This window comes from Procambarus clarkii, chromosome 28 (genome assembly GCF_040958095.1).
Source record: "Procambarus clarkii isolate CNS0578487 chromosome 28, FALCON_Pclarkii_2.0, whole genome shotgun sequence".
NCBI classification, from domain to species: Eukaryota; Metazoa; Arthropoda; class Malacostraca; order Decapoda; family Cambaridae; genus Procambarus; species Procambarus clarkii.
Window position 1 is genome coordinate 42083280 of NC_091177.1, and position 16068 is coordinate 42099347.

Sequence of the window (16068 nt, forward strand, 5' to 3'; positions counted from 1 at the left end):
TCTGAGCACCCATCAGCTCAAATCATCGCAGTTTTGTGAGGAAGAATACATCAGTACTCCAAGACCCTATTCTTGGCTTCAGACCCAAAAAAACACTAACGATGCACTTATTAGTATGATTAACTAGATACATGCAGCTCTTGATAAAAATGAGTTCCCTGTTGGGTTATTTGTGGACCTGCGTAAGGCTTTTGACACTGTCAACCACCAAAACCTTTTTCTTAAACTACATCATTATGGAGTCAGAGGACACTCCCTGCAATACCTCAAATCCTACCTTACTGACAGGCCCCAGTATGTTTCTGTGAATAATTCAATTTCTCCCACCCTACCCATCAACATTGGTGTTCTTCAGGGCAGCATACTTGGCCCTCTCCTCTTTCTCATCTACATTAATGACCTTCCAAATGCCTCCCAACACCTCAAACCAATTCTATTTGCTGACGACACAACCTTCATTTACTCCAGTCCTGACCCCCTTGCTCTAAATGCCACAGTAAATACTGAGCTAAATAAAGTCCATCTTTGGCTAACTGCCAACAAACTCACCCTTAACATTGACACAACTTTCTATATTCTGTTTGGCAATAAATCCTCTAATCAAATATATCTCAAAATATACAATACCCAAATTTGTAACAAATTAGATGGCAAATTCCTTGGCATTCTCATTGACCACAAGCTGAATTTCCAGGGACACATTCTAAATATATCAAAAAAAGTTTCAAAAACTGTTGGCATTCTTTCTAAGATCAGATATTATGTACCCCGCCCTGCCCTGGTGACTCTCTATTACTCCCTCATCTCTCCATATCTCAACTATGGTATTTGTGCTTGGGGTTCTACTACCCAAAATCATTTACGTCCTCTAATTACTCAACACAAAGCTGCTATTAGGACAATATCCAACTCTGGCCCCAGACACCTACTCAAATCTCTGAATATGTTAGATATTAAGTCACTGCACATTTTCTCATGTGTATTATACATATAGAAAATGCTGAACTGTAATGCCAATCCTGACCTCAAAAGCTTCATTGAAGGTTGTAACAGCACCACCATGAGCACCACACCAGAAATAAATACAGTTTTGATATTCCTATAGTACGACTTAATCAAACTAGAAATGCTCTACAAATCAAGGGACCCAGAATGTGGAATGACCTTCCCAACCATGTTAAAGACTGTACCTCTCTCAACCAGTTTAAGGTAAAAACGAAGCACTACCTAATAAATTCCCTGTAACCTACCTGACCCCTCTATTGTCAACCCATGTCTGTTTAAAAAAAAAAACACTTTGTCGACCTAATTGTTATTTGTGCTGCTTTTTCAGCTATGTTCCCCCCTTTTTTGTCTTTATTTTTATTTGTTCTAAACACATTTTATTCTTTATACTCAATTAGTATTAAGTTTTAGTCATTAATGTTTTTCCTGCCCGAAACCCTTTGCGTAATAGTGGCTTTAGGCATTGTATGTACTAGCTCTATCTATAAATCAATCAAATTTTGGAAAATCTCTTGTATGTATGTACCTTACCTGAATAAACATTTATTTATTTATTTATTAGTTAGTTGAAATCCATAAGTGGACTTTTTTTAATTCATTATTCACAACATTATTTAGTGTATTTAGGTTGGGGTCTGAATAGATAAGGGAAGTGTCATCAGCAAACAATATAGGTTTAAGAATATTAGAGACATTACGCAGATCATTGATATATATATAAGAAATAGAAGAGGTCCCAAGATGCTGCCCTGTGGCACTCCAACGGTTAATGGTATAGTGGGAGAGGTTGTATCATTGATGGCTACACATTGGTGTCTGTCACTAAGATAGGATCGGATATAGTCCAGGGAAAGGCCTCGGATTCCATACTGCTGGAGTTTAAGTAAGATATAGTTGTGATTAACAGTATCAAAGGCCTTTCTCAGGTCAATGAAGAATCCAATCGGAAACTCATTTTTGTCAAGGGCTGAGTAAATTACATCAAGGAGACTAATAATTGCATCATTGGTACTCTTTTGGGACCGGAAGCCAAACTGACAGGGGCTCAGTATGTCGAATTTTATGAGGTAGGAATAGAGCTGCCTGTAGATAATTTTTTCAAATATTTTTAATAGTATGGGTAGGTTTGATATTGGTCTATAATTGTTTATGTCCGCCGGCTTGCCTCCTCTATGAACTGGTGTTACTCTTGCTTTTTTATGAATATCAGGGAAGGTATGACACTCTATGCATTTGTCGAACAGTAGAGCTATGGGTGGCGCAAGGGCATGGGAGGTGCTCTTGTATACAATGGATAGAATTTCACTGATGTTCCCAGCTTTGGCTTTTAGTGAGTGTATGGTGGACACAACATCTGTCGGGCTGACTGGTGAAAGGAGAAGAGAGTTTGGATAGCTGCCTGAGAGATATGTGTTAATATATGTCTGAGTCTGTGGGATTTTTCTGGCAAGATTAGCACCAACCGATGAAAAGAAACTATTAAATTCATTTGCCATTTCTAAATCAGTTGACGGTGTACACCCATCCTTACAGAGTTTTATTCGGTTATGTGAGTGTTGCTTAGTTCCTAGGATACTAGAGATGGTTTTTCATGTGCTCTTCATGTTGCAGATGTTCAATGTTAATTATACCTGTAATGAGTAGGAATCATTCCTTTGCTGTTAGTATTGTACCATTAATTACCAGCTTAGATCTGCTAAACAGTTCTAAGCCAATGAGTCAGAAGATGGCCTAATAGTTACTAATAACTAGACAGGCGTCCGAACGCATTTCATGTTCGAAAACGGCACCTGTGTCCGTAAAAGGAAGGCGCATCCCTATCTCAACAGAACAAGAGAGCTATATGAAAAGCAGCCAAGTGACCGCAACAGGACCTTACTTTGTGAGGTCAAGGAACATGTGCATCGGGAGACCAGACTAATAGAAGAACAAAAGTGGCTGGAATGGTGTTCACATCTGAATGAACACACCTCTCTTGGAGAGATGTGGCAGCAAATCCACCGGGCCAAAGGAAACAAAACACCTAAAGCTCCACACCCCAAGGATCCTCAACAGGAAGCTGAAGTACTGGCAACCTGGTTTGCAGAAAGAGCAGCCAGCAATCAGCTTCCACCAGATGTATTAGCAGTGCAGATAGGATTAGAGGAAGAAAGGTGGCACAGAATCCTTACAGCATGTGCAGAAGTCTCTGACACTAATGCCCCCTTCACACTAGATGAGCTTAATCGGGCTAAGAAAAACTACAAGGATACATCCCCTGGAGCCGACAAAATAACCTATAAAATGATTAGGAACCTCAGCCCAGAGGGAGACGCTGCATACCTAAGGTTAATTAATGTAGCCTGGACTTCTCAAACTAGACCTAAAGCTTGGAATAAAGCAGATATATTGCCGATCCCAAAACCCAAAGGTCCAGCTAATCCCAGGCCCATCTCTCTTCAAAGCTGTGTAGCCAAGACGGCTGACAGAACGGCACTCAACAGACTGGAATGGAAAATGCCTAAACTGCACCATGATATGTATGCCTATAAAAGAGGGGTTGGCACAGTGGAATGTATTACAACTCTATTAGCCCACTTGAATGACAGACCAGGAATGCTGATATTCCTGGACCTTGAGAAAGCCTTTGAACTGGCTAGCGCCCCAGCTATTCTCTGCTGCCTCATCGACAAAGAGGTCAGAGGCAACCTGCTCGCCTGGACCAAAAACTGTCTCATAAACAGAGAAGCATGAGTAAAAGTTCATGGCACAGTCTCTGAGTACAAAAGACATGAAAATGGTACACCGCAAGGAGGTATTCTCAGCCCTCTTCTCTGCAACTGTTTAATGGAAAGAATAATGAGGTTGAAACTCCCACATCACTGCAGGCTGCTAAACTACGCGGACGACTTTGTCATCATCATAAAAGGAAGGGTTGCGGCGCGCCTTGCACCCAAATGCTTAGACTGCATCAGTAAAGAGGCAAAACAAATTGGTATCAAACTCAACCCCTCAAAGACAAAAACCATGCCCATAAAAATAGCGAATCCCAACATCCAACTCACAGTACAGGGTCAACCAATTGAATGGGTGGACACCTATCAGTATCTAGGAATAATCCTGGACACACACACATGAATTTTAATGCTGAGGTCACTTACTTGAGAGAGCGAACTGCGGCCCGGACGGCAATCCTCAGGTCGCTAACCTACCTCTCTGGAGGAGCCAATCTGCAAGTCCTTCGCACATACTATGTACAGGTAGTCGGATCAGTGATCGACTATGCCGCACCTGCACTCACAAGTCAATCACACCAACAGTGGAAAAAGCTTGAAGTTGCCCAAAACAATGTTATGAGAGCCGCACTGGGAGCCCCCATGTGGAGCAGGCTTGAAACTCTAAGACTGGAAACGGGTTTGCCCTGTCTTCAAAGAATATCACAAAGAGCAGCTACAATTATGTTTAATTGTAGCTAATTTACAATGTAAATTAGCTACAATGCTAATTTAAAATGTAATTGGATAAAAGTAATTTAAACAATGCTAATTTAAAACGTAATTGGAAAGAATATCACAAAGAACAGCTACAATTATCAGTAAGATAAATATTTCTCCTGATCCAATCCCAGTACGTCAGGCCTTGGTGGCTGGACTAGGCCAGAACAATGGAAACTCTTGGGCTGCAAGAGCAGGAAATGTCCTAAACAGACTACATTTAAAAAGCATGATTCTTGAGAGAGAGGGTGATCAACCACACCCAAATTACACATCTTCCTCACCGTGGGAAGAGCCTACTTTCAAAATAGCAATAGAAAGTCTCCCAATGAAAAAGGCTTTCTATGATCCAACAATCCTAAAGCGCATAAAAGAAAAGCAAATGTATAGCATAGCAGTAGCAGGAGCCACCCACATCTTCACAGACGGATCGGTGGACACAGTGCTGGCGCTGCTCTTTGCACGGGTCGAACCCATTGTTGATGTGATGACATATTCAATTTTGTAACTAGCTCATCAAGATTGTAACTTGCTTAGCTAAATGAATTGTGGGGTTCAGTCCCTGAGCCCATTATGTGCCTCTGTAACCCTTTCCACTACCGCCCACAAGATGGGTATGGGGTGCATAATAAATGAACTAAACTAACTAACTGCTCTTTGCACGGCCAGCGTACAGGCATATTGGAGACTGGGAGGACTAGTATCATCAACCCAAACTGAGCTGTTTGCCATACAACAGGCATTCGCATATGTGATTGCACAAATCACTCAAAATGCAATTATACACACAGACTCAAAAGCTGCACTTCAAATACTAGGACAAAAACAGTGGAAAGATAACGTGGAAATAATTACCACCATTTTGTATCTTGGAGCAGTCGCTAAAGGCAAAGGACTCAACATAACCTTAAACTGGATCCCATCCCATGTTGGAATCCCATTAAATGAGAAAGCTGATGAAATTGCTAAATTGGCAACTCGTCATCCAGTGAGACATAAAACAATTCAACCCAGCCTAGAGAACATAAAAAACATCATCACCAAAAAACTCTCACATCTCAACAAAGCCGACCTGCACCAGAGAATAGCTGAAGGTTCACCATCTGCAACATGGTATCTTCTGGCAACCAAATTAGTCTCCGTGGTGTAGTGGTAAGACACTCGCCTGGCGTTCCGCGAGCGCTATGTCATGGGTTCGTATCCTGGCCGGGGAGAATTTACTGGGCGCAAATCCTTAACTGTAGCCTCTGTTTAACGCAACAGTAAAATGTGTACTTGGATGAAAAAACGATTCTTCGCGGCAGGGGATCGTATTCCAGGGACCATAGGATTAAGGACTTGCCCGAAACGCTACGCGTACTAGTGGCTGTACAAGAATGTAACAACTCTTGTATATATAAAAAAAAAAAAAAATCAGGAAGGTTAAATATCCCAAAAGGAATCCACAGGGAAATAGCAGTTAGGTTATATAGACTATGTCTAGGTTACAGATGCAACTGGGAGAGTGGTGAACCCCGACAGAGAGAGTGCATCTTCTGCCAAACTGTCACAGAAAAGCCATTACTTCACTATCTTCTGGAATGTGAAGCAACCAATGACCTTAGAAGAGCTTTAAGAGTTCCTGAATCTTGCAGTGGCCACCCTGAAGCCATCAACACAGCCACTCTCCTGGTCAAAAAAGGTGTCCAGCAGCTGGACACCCTCATAAAGACTGTCAAGCAGTATCCTCCCCCGCGATAACAGCTTGACGATTAAATGCAACCTCAGAATACTGAAAAGAATTACTGAACAAAAATTTTTACCACTTACGGGCTATTCATGCCCGTGCCACCTCTTGGGTGGCTTAATCTTTATCAATCAATCATCTCTCTCGCTCTCATTTTCTGCTGGTATTAACATCATCGGTGTGGATGGAGCGGTAATCTCTCCCCTTAGCCTTATGGCTCCCTAGGTTTAGGTATTATCTTTCTACTTTGTAAGTTGGACATAGTTCTTTAATTGCGATATGTCTTAAGTACGAGTGATAGCCTGTTATTGTTAGTTTTCCCAGTGTGTGGGACTTATAATATTGCAGTTCATAGATAATTCTTGACCCGTGTCTCTGTGTCCTTCAGCGCGAGTCACGTGGTGTACTTTACTTAAATCTGTGTGATTACCTTGTTTGATTGTTTGAGCGAGCGTGTAAATAGACTGGAGTTTAGGCAGTCCCCCTTTCCATTATCCCCATTTTCTGTGCCAATGTATTGAGTAGAGAATTTAGTGGAAAATTGTGCTATTCTCGAGCGTTATTAGACAGGCACGTAACACGACACACATGGTATATTACTATGGGAGACACACACAGTATATTACTGTGGGAGACACACCGTATATTACTGTGGGAGACACACACAGTATATTACTGTGGGAGACACACCGTATATTACTGTGGGAGACACACCGTATATTACTGTTGGAGACACACACCGTATATTACTGTGGGAGACACACACCGTATATTACTGTGGGAGACACACTGTATATTACTGTGGGAGACACACACCGTATATTACTGTGGGAGACACACACCGTATATTACTGTGGGAGACACACACCATATATTACTGTGGGAGACACACACAGTATATTACTATGGGAGACACACACAGTATATTACTGTGGGAGACACACACAGTATATTACTGTGGGAGACACACACAGTATATTACTGTGGGAGACACACACAGTATATTACTGTGGGAGACACACACAGTATATTACTGTGGGAGACACACACAGTATATTACTGTGGGAGACACACACAGTATATTACTGTGGGAGACACACAGTATATTACTGTGGGAGACACACACAGTATATTACTGTGGGAGACACACACAGTATATTACTGTGGGAGACACACACAGTATATTACTGTGGGAGACACACACAGTATATTACTGTGGGAGACACACACAGTATATTACTGTGGGAGACACACACCGTATATTACTGTGGGAGACACACACCGTATATTACTGTGGGAGACACACACCGTATATTACTGTGGGAGACACACACAGTATATTACTGTGGGAGACACACACCGTATATTACTGTGGGAGACACACTGTATATTACTGTGGGAGACACACACAGTATATTACTGTGGGAGACACACACCGTATATTACTGTGGGAGACACACACAGTATATTACTATGGGAGACACACACAGTATATTACTGTGGGAGACACACACCGTATATTACTGTGGGAGACACACTGTATATTACTGTGGGAGACACACACAGTATATTACTGTGGGAGACACACACAGTATATTACTGTGGGAGACACACACAGTATATTACTGTGGGAGACACACACAGTATATTACTGTGGGAGACACACAGTATATTACTGTGGGAGACACACCGTATATTACTGTGGGAGACACACCGTATATTACTGTGGGAGACACACACCGTATATTACTGTGGGAGACACACACTGTATATTACTGTGGGAGACACTGTATGTTACTGTGGGGGACACACACTGTATATTACTGTGGGAGACACTGTATATTACTGTGGGAGACACACACTGTATATTATTGTGGGAGACACACACTGTATATAACTGTGGGAGACACTGTATATTACTGTGGGAGACACACACTGTATATTACTGTGGGAGACACACACAGTATATTACTGTGGGGGACACCGTATATTACTGTGGGAGACACACGCCGTATATTACTGTGGGGGACACACAGTATATTACTGTGGGAGACACACACTGTATATTACTGTGGGAGACACACAGTATATTACTGTGGGAGACACACACTGTATATTACTGTGGGAGACACACAGTATATTACTGTGGGAGACACACACTGTATATTACTGTGGGAGACACACAGTATATTACTGTGGGGGACACACACAGTATATTACTGTGGGAGACACACTATATTACTGTGGGGGGACACACAGTATATTACTGTGGGAGACACACTATATTACTGTGGGGGGACACACAGTATATTACTGTGGGGGACACACACAGTATATTACTGTGGGGGACACACACAGTATAATACTGTGGGAGACACACTATATTACTGTGGGGGGACACACAGTATATTACTGTGGGAGACACACTATATTACTGTGGGGGGACACACAGTATATTACTGTGGGGGACACACACAGTATATTACTGTGGGGGACACACACAGTATAATACTGTGGGGGGACACACCTTATATTAATGTGGGTGGCACAGACACAGTATATTACTGTGGGAAATTGGCGTTGTATTCACCGTTCGCTGCTATGGGAGATGTGGGGGGTGGGGGGAAGCGTCACACAGCGAAGGCTCGTGTGGTCGTGGAAGGGGGGGGGGGACGGTGGGAGAGGGGGGGGAGGGACGGTGGGAGAGGGGGGGGGAGGGACGGTGGGAGAGGGGGGGGGGAGGGACGGTGGGAGGGGAGAGGGGGGGACGGTGGGAGAGGGGGGGGGATGGACGGTGGGAGAGGGGGGGGGAGGGACGGTGGGAGAGGGGGGGGGGAGGGACGGTGGGAGGGGAGAGGGGGGGACGGTGGGAGAGGGGGGGGGATGGACGGTGGGAGAGGGGGGGGGGAGGGACGGTGGGAGAGGGGGGGGGGAGGGACGGTGGGAGAGGGGGGTGGCTGTTGATGAGCCACAACCGGAAGTGGAAGGTGCGTGAGTTGCTCGTCTCAGGAACCAGTTGTGGCTAACGTGCGGTGCTCTATGGTGTCGTTAGTTGTGGCTGAGGTGTAGTGGTGTCGCCAGTGGTGGACGAGGTGTGGTGGTGTCGCCAGTGGTGGACGAGGTGTGGTGGTGTCGTCAGTGGTGGACGAGGTGTGGTGGTGTCGCCAGTGGTGGACGAGGTGTGGTGGTGTCGTCAGTGGTGGACGAGGTGTGGTGGTGTCGCCAGTGGTGGACGAGGTGTGGTGGTGTCGCCAGTGGTGGACGAGGTGTGGTGGTGTCGCCAGTGGTGGACGAGGTGTGGTGGTGTCGCCAGTGGTGGACGAGGTGTAGTGGTGTCGCCAGTGGTGGACGAGGTGTGGTGGTGTCGCCAGTGGTGGACGAGGTGTGGTGGTGTCGCCAGTGGTGGACGAGGTGTGGTGGTGTCGCCAGTGGTGGACGAGGTGTGGTGGTGTCGCCAGTGGTGGAGGAGGTGTGGTGGTGTCGCCAGTGGTTTAGGAGGTGTGGTGGTGTCGCCAGTGGTGGACGAGGTGTGGTGGTGTCGCCAGTGGTGGACGAGGTGTGGTGGTGTCGCCAGTGGTGGACGAGGTGTGGTGGTGTTGTCAGTGGTGGACGAGGTGTGGTGGTGTCGCCAGTGGTGGACGAGGTGTGGTGGTGTCGTCAGTGGTGGACGAGGTGTGGTGGTGTCGCCAGTGGTGGACGAGGTGTAGTGGTGTCGCCAGTGGTGGACGAGGTGTGGTGGTGTCGTCAGTGGTGGACGAGGTGTGGTGGTGTCGCCAGTGGTGGACGAGGTGTGGTGGTGTCGCCAGTGGTGGACGAGGTGTAGTGGTGTCGCCAGTGGTGGACGAGGTGTGGTGGTGTCGTCAGTGGTGGACGAGGTGTGGTGGTGTCGCCAGTGGTGGACGAGGTGTGGTGGTGTCGCCAGTTCTGCCTTCAGGAACTTGTGTATGGAATCATTCAGACCCTTGTGTACCACATATGTCAGACCAATGCTGGAATATGCGGCTCCAGAGTGGAGTCCACATATAGTCATTAGAAAAGGTTCAGAGGTTTGCCACCAGGCTCGTCCCCGATCTGAGAGGAATTAGCCACGATGAAAGAGTATTGAAACTGAACCTTACGACACTGGAATACATGATCGCTATCTACAAAATTCTCAGATGAATTGACAAGGTAGATAAAGATAAACTATTTAACATAGATCGTACGCGAACACGGGGACAGGTGAAAAATGAGTACCCAAATGAGCCACAAGGACGTTAGAAAGAACTTTTTTAGTGTCAGAGTAGTTGACAGATAGAATGCATTAGGCAGTGATGTGATGGAGACTGACTCCATACACAGTTTTAATTATATATATATATATATATATATATATATATATATATATATATATATATATATATATATATATATATATATATATATATATATATATATATATGCGAACAAGCCAGAATGGTCCCCTGGACAATATGCAACTGAAAACTCACACCCCAGAAGTGACTCGAACCCATACTCCCAGAAGCAACGCAACTGGTATGTACAAGACGCCTTAATCCACTTGACCATCACGACCGGACAAAATGAGGTGATAGCCGAGGCTATTTGAACCACCCCACCGCCGGCACTCGGATAGTAATCTTGGGCATAGCATTTTACCAAATCACCTCATTCTTAGGGGCACACGTGAGGAACACAAATGCGAACAAGCCAGAATGGTCCCCTGGACAATATGCAACTGAAGTGCCGGCGGTGGGGTGGTTCAAATAGCCTCGGCTATCACCTCATTTTGTCCGGTCGTGATGGTCAAGTGGATTAAGGCGTCTTGTACATACCAGTTGCGTTGCTTCTGGGAGTATGGGTTCGAGTCACTTCTGGGGTGTGAGTTTTCAGTTATATATATATATATATATATATATATATATATATATATATATATATATATATATATATATATATATATATATATATAATATATATATATATTTTCTTGTACAGCCACTAGCACGCAAAGCGTTTCGGACAAGTCCTTAATCCTAATATTCCCCGGAATACGACCCGTCAAATCGTTTAACAACCAGGTACCACTTTCATTGTTAGTTAAACAGAAGCTACAGTTAAGGATTTGCGCCCAGTAAATCCTCCCCGGCCAGGATACGAACTCAGGCAATTGCGCTCGCAAAACGCCAGGCGAGTGTCTTACCACTACGTCATGGGGACTGCGTGGTCCCCAAATGTAGATAATAATAGAGCCCAGTAGGCTCAGGAATCTGTACACCAGTTGACTGACAGTTGAGAGGCGGGACCAAAGAGCCAGAGCTCAACCCCCGCAAGCACAACTAGGTGAGTACATATGAGTGTACGGGCGGGCGAGTGCACGCTTGCACGCTCACCCTCCTCCCACGGAAGGCAGCGGATATAGGGCCAGCTGCCGCTTGTAACTGGCGCCCGTATGGATGGGTGACCCCGTCCTCTGATGACTGTCTTCCTGTGATGACTGGCTTCCCTCCTCCAGGGTGTCCCCGTCCTCTGATGACTGTCTTCCTGTGATGACTGGCTTCCCTCCTCCAGGGTGTCCCCGTCCTCTGATGACTGTCTTCCTGTGATGACTGGCTTCCCTCCTCCAGGGTGTCCCCGTCCTCTGATGACTGTCTTCCTGTGATGACTGGCTTCCCTCCTCCAGGGTGTCCCCGTCCTCTGATGACTGTCTTCCTGTGATGACTGGCTTCCCTCCTCCAGGGTGTCCCCGTCCTCTGATGACTGTCTTCCTGTGATGACTGGCTTCCCTCCTCCAGGGTGACCCCGTCCTCTGATGACTGTCTTCCTGTGATGACTGGCTTCCCTCCTCCAGGGTGTCCCCGTCCTCTGATGACTGTCTTCCTGTGATGACTGGCTTCCCTCCTCCAGGGTGTCCCCGTCCTCTGATGACTGTCTTCCTGTGATGACTGGCTTCCCTCCTCCAGGGTGTCCCCGTCCTCTGATGACTGTCTTCCTGTGATGACTGGCTTCCCTCCTCCAGGGTGTCCCCGTCCTCTGATGACTGTCTTCCTGTGATGACTGGCTTCCCTCCTCCAGGGTGTCCCCGTCCTCTGATGACTGTCTTCCTGTGATGACTGGCTTCCCTCCTCCAGGGTGACCCCGTCCTCTGATGACTGTCTTCCTGTGATGACTGGCTTCCCTCCTCCAGGGTGTCCCCGTTCTCTGATGACTGTCTTCCTGTGATGACTGGCTTCCCTCCTCCAGGGTGTCCCCGTCCTCTGATGACTGTCTTCCTGTGATGACTGGCTTCCCTCCTCCAGGGTGTCCCCGTCCTCTGATGACTGTCTTCCTGTGATGACTGGCTTCCCTCCTCCAGGGTGTCCCCGTCCTCTGATGACTGTCTTCCTGTGATGACTGGCTTCCCTCCTCCAGGGTGTCCCCGTCCTCTGATGACTGTCTTCCTGTGATGACTGGCTTCCCTCCTCCAGGGTGTCCCCGTTCTCTGATGACTGTCTTCCTGTGATGACTGGCTTCCCTCCTCCAGGGTGTCCCCGTTCTCTGATGACTGTCTTCCTGTGATGACTGGCTTCCCTCCTCCAGGGTGTCCCCGTCCTCTGATGACTGTCTTCCTGTGATGACTGGCTTCCCTCCTCCAGGGTGTCCCCGTTCTCTGATGACTGTCTTCCTGTGATGACTGTCTTCCTGTGATGACTGTCTTCCTGTGATGACTGTCTTCCTGTGATGACTGGCTTCCCTCCTCCAGGGTGTCCCCGTCCTCTGATGACTGTCTTCCTGTGATGACTGGCTTCCCTCCTCCAGGGTGTCCCCGTCCTCTGATGACTGTCTTCCTGTGATGACTGGCTTCCCTCCTCCAGGGTGACCCCGTCCTCTGATGACTGTCTTCCTGTGATGACTGGCTTCCCTCCTCCAGGGTGTCCCCGTCCTCTGATGACTGTCTTCCTGTGATGACTGGCTTCCCTCCTCCAGGGTGTCCCCGTTCTCTGATGACTGTCTTCCTGTGATGACTGGCTTCCCTCCTCCAGGGTGTCCCCGTCCTCTGATGACTGTCTTCCTGTGATGACTGGCTTCCCTCCTCCAGGGTGTCCCCGTCCTCTGATGACTGTCTTCCTGTGATGACTGGCTTCCCTCCTCCAGGGTGTCCCCGTCCTCTGATGACTGTCTTCCTGTGATGACTGGCTTCCCTCCTCCAGGGTGTCCCCGTTCTCTGATGACTGTCTTCCCGTGATGACTGTCTTCCCTCCTCCAGGGTGTCCCCGTCCTCTGATGACTGTCTTCCTGTGATGACTGGCTTCCCTCCTCCAGGGTGTCCCCGTTCTCTGATGACTGTCTTCCTGTGATGACTGTCTTCCCTCCTCCAGGGTGTCCCCGTCCTCTGATGACTGTCTTCCTGTGATGACTGGCTTCCCTCCTCCAGGGTGTCCCCGTCCTCTGATGACTGTCTTCCTGTGATGACTGGCTTCCCTCCTCCAGGGTGTCCCCGTCCTCTGATGACTGTCTTCCTGTGATGACTGGCTTCCCTCCTCCAGGGTGTCCCCGTTCCTCTGATGACTGTCTTCCCGTGATGACTGGCTTCCCTCCTCCAGGGTGTCCCCGTCCTCTGATGACTGTCTTCCTGTGATGACTGGCTTCCCTCCTCCAGGGTGTCCCCGTTCTCTGATGACTGTCTTCCTGTGATGACTGTCTTCCCTCCTCCAGGGTGTCCCCGTCCTCTGATGACTGTCTTCCTGTGATGACTGGCTTCCCTCCTCCAGGGTGTCCCCGTTCTCTGATGACTGTCTTCCTGTGATGACTGGCTTCCCTCCTCCAGGGTGTCCCCGTCCTCTGATGACTGTCTTCCTGTGATGACTGGCTTCCCTCCTCCAGGGTGTCCCCGTTCTCTGATGACTGTCTTCCTGTGATGACTGGCTTCCCTCCTCCAGGGTGTCCCCGTTCCTCTGATGACTGTCTTCCTGTGATGACTGGCTTCCCTCCTCCAGGGTGTCCCCGTCCTCTGATGACTGTCTTCCTGTGATGACTGGCTTCCCTCCTCCAGGGTGACCCCGTCCTCTGATGACTGTCTTCCTGTGATGACTGGCTTCCCTCCTCCAGGGTGTCCCCGTCCTCTGATGACTGTCTTCCTGTGATGACTGGCTTCCCTCCTCCAGGGTGTCCCCGTTCTCTGATGACTGTCTTCCTGTGATGACTGGCTTCCCTCCTCCAGGGTGTCCCCGTCCTCTGATGACTGTCTTCCTGTGATGACTGGCTTCCCTCCTCCAGGGTGTCCCCGTTCTCTGATGACTGTCTTCCTGTGATGACTGGCTTCCCTCCTCCAGGGTGTCCCCGTCCTCTGATGACTGTCTTCCTGTGATGACTGGCTTCCCTCCTCCAGGGTGACCCCGTCCTCTGATGACTGTCTTCCTGTGATGACTGGCTTCCCTCCTCCAGGGTGTCCCCGTTCTCTGATGACTGTCTTCCTGTGATGACTGGCTTCCCTCCTCCAGGGTGACCCCGTCCAGTGATGACTGTCTTCCTGTGATGACTGGCTTCCCTCCTCCAGGGTGTCCCCGTCCTCTGATGACTGTCTTCCTGTGATGACTGGCTTCCCTCCTCCAGGGTGTCCCCGTCCTCTGATGACTGTCTTCCCGTGATGACTGGCTTCCCTCCTCCAGGGTGACCCCGTCCAGTGATGACTGTCTTCCTGTGATGACTGGCTTCCCTCCTCCAGGGTGACCCCGTCCTCTGATGACTGTCTTCCTGTGATGACTGGCTTCCCTCCTCCAGGGTGTCCCCGTCCTCTGATGACTGTCTTCCTGTGATGACTGGCTTCCCTCCTCCAGGGTGTCCCCGTTCTCTGATGACTGTCTTCCTGTGATGACTGGCTTCCCTCCTCCAGGGTGTCCCCGTTCTCTGATGACTGTCTTCCCGTGATGACTGTCTTCCCTCCTCCAGGGTGTCCCCGTCCTCTGATGACTGTCTTCCTGTGATGACTGGCTTCCCTCCTCCAGGGTGTCCCCGTTCTCTGATGACTGTCTTCCTGTGATGACTGTCTTCCCTCCTCCAGGGTGTCCCCGTCCTCTGATGACTGTCTTCCTGTGATGACTGGCTTCCCTCCTCCAGGGTGTCCCCGTCCTCTGATGACTGTCTTCCTGTGATGACTGGCTTCCCTCCTCCAGGGTGTCCCCGTCCTCTGATGACTGTCTTCCTGTGATGACTGGCTTCCCTCCTCCAGGGTGTCCCCGTCCTCTGATGACTGTCTTCCTGTGATGACTGGCTTCCCTCCTCCAGGGTGACCCCGTCCTCTGATGACTGTCTTCCTGTGATGACTGGCTTCCCTCCTCCAGGGTGTCCCCGTTCTCTGATGACTGTCTTCCTGTGATGACTGGCTTCCCTCCTCCAGGGTGACCCCGTCCAGTGATGACTGTCTTCCTGTGATGACTGGCTTCCCTCCTCCAGGGTGTCCCCGTCCTCTGATGACTGTCTTCCTGTGATGACTGGCTTCCCTCCTCCAGGGTGTCCCCGTCCTCTGATGACTGTCTTCCCGTGATGACTGGCTTCCCTCCTCCAGGGTGACCCCGTCCAGTGATGACTGTCTTCCTGTGATGACTGGCTTCCCTCCTCCAGGGTGACCCCGTCCTCTGATGACTGTCTTCCTGTGATGACTGGCTTCCCTCCTCCAGGGTGTCCCCGTCCTCTGATGACTGTCTTCCTGTGATGACTGGCTTCCCTCCTCCAGGGTGTCCCCGTCCTCTGATGACTGTCTTCCTGTGATGACTGGCTTCCCTCCTCCAGGGTGTCCCCGTTCTCTGATGACTGTCTTCCCGTGATGACTGTCTTCCCTCCTCCAGGGTGTCCCCGTCCTCTGATGACTGTCTTCCTGTGATGACT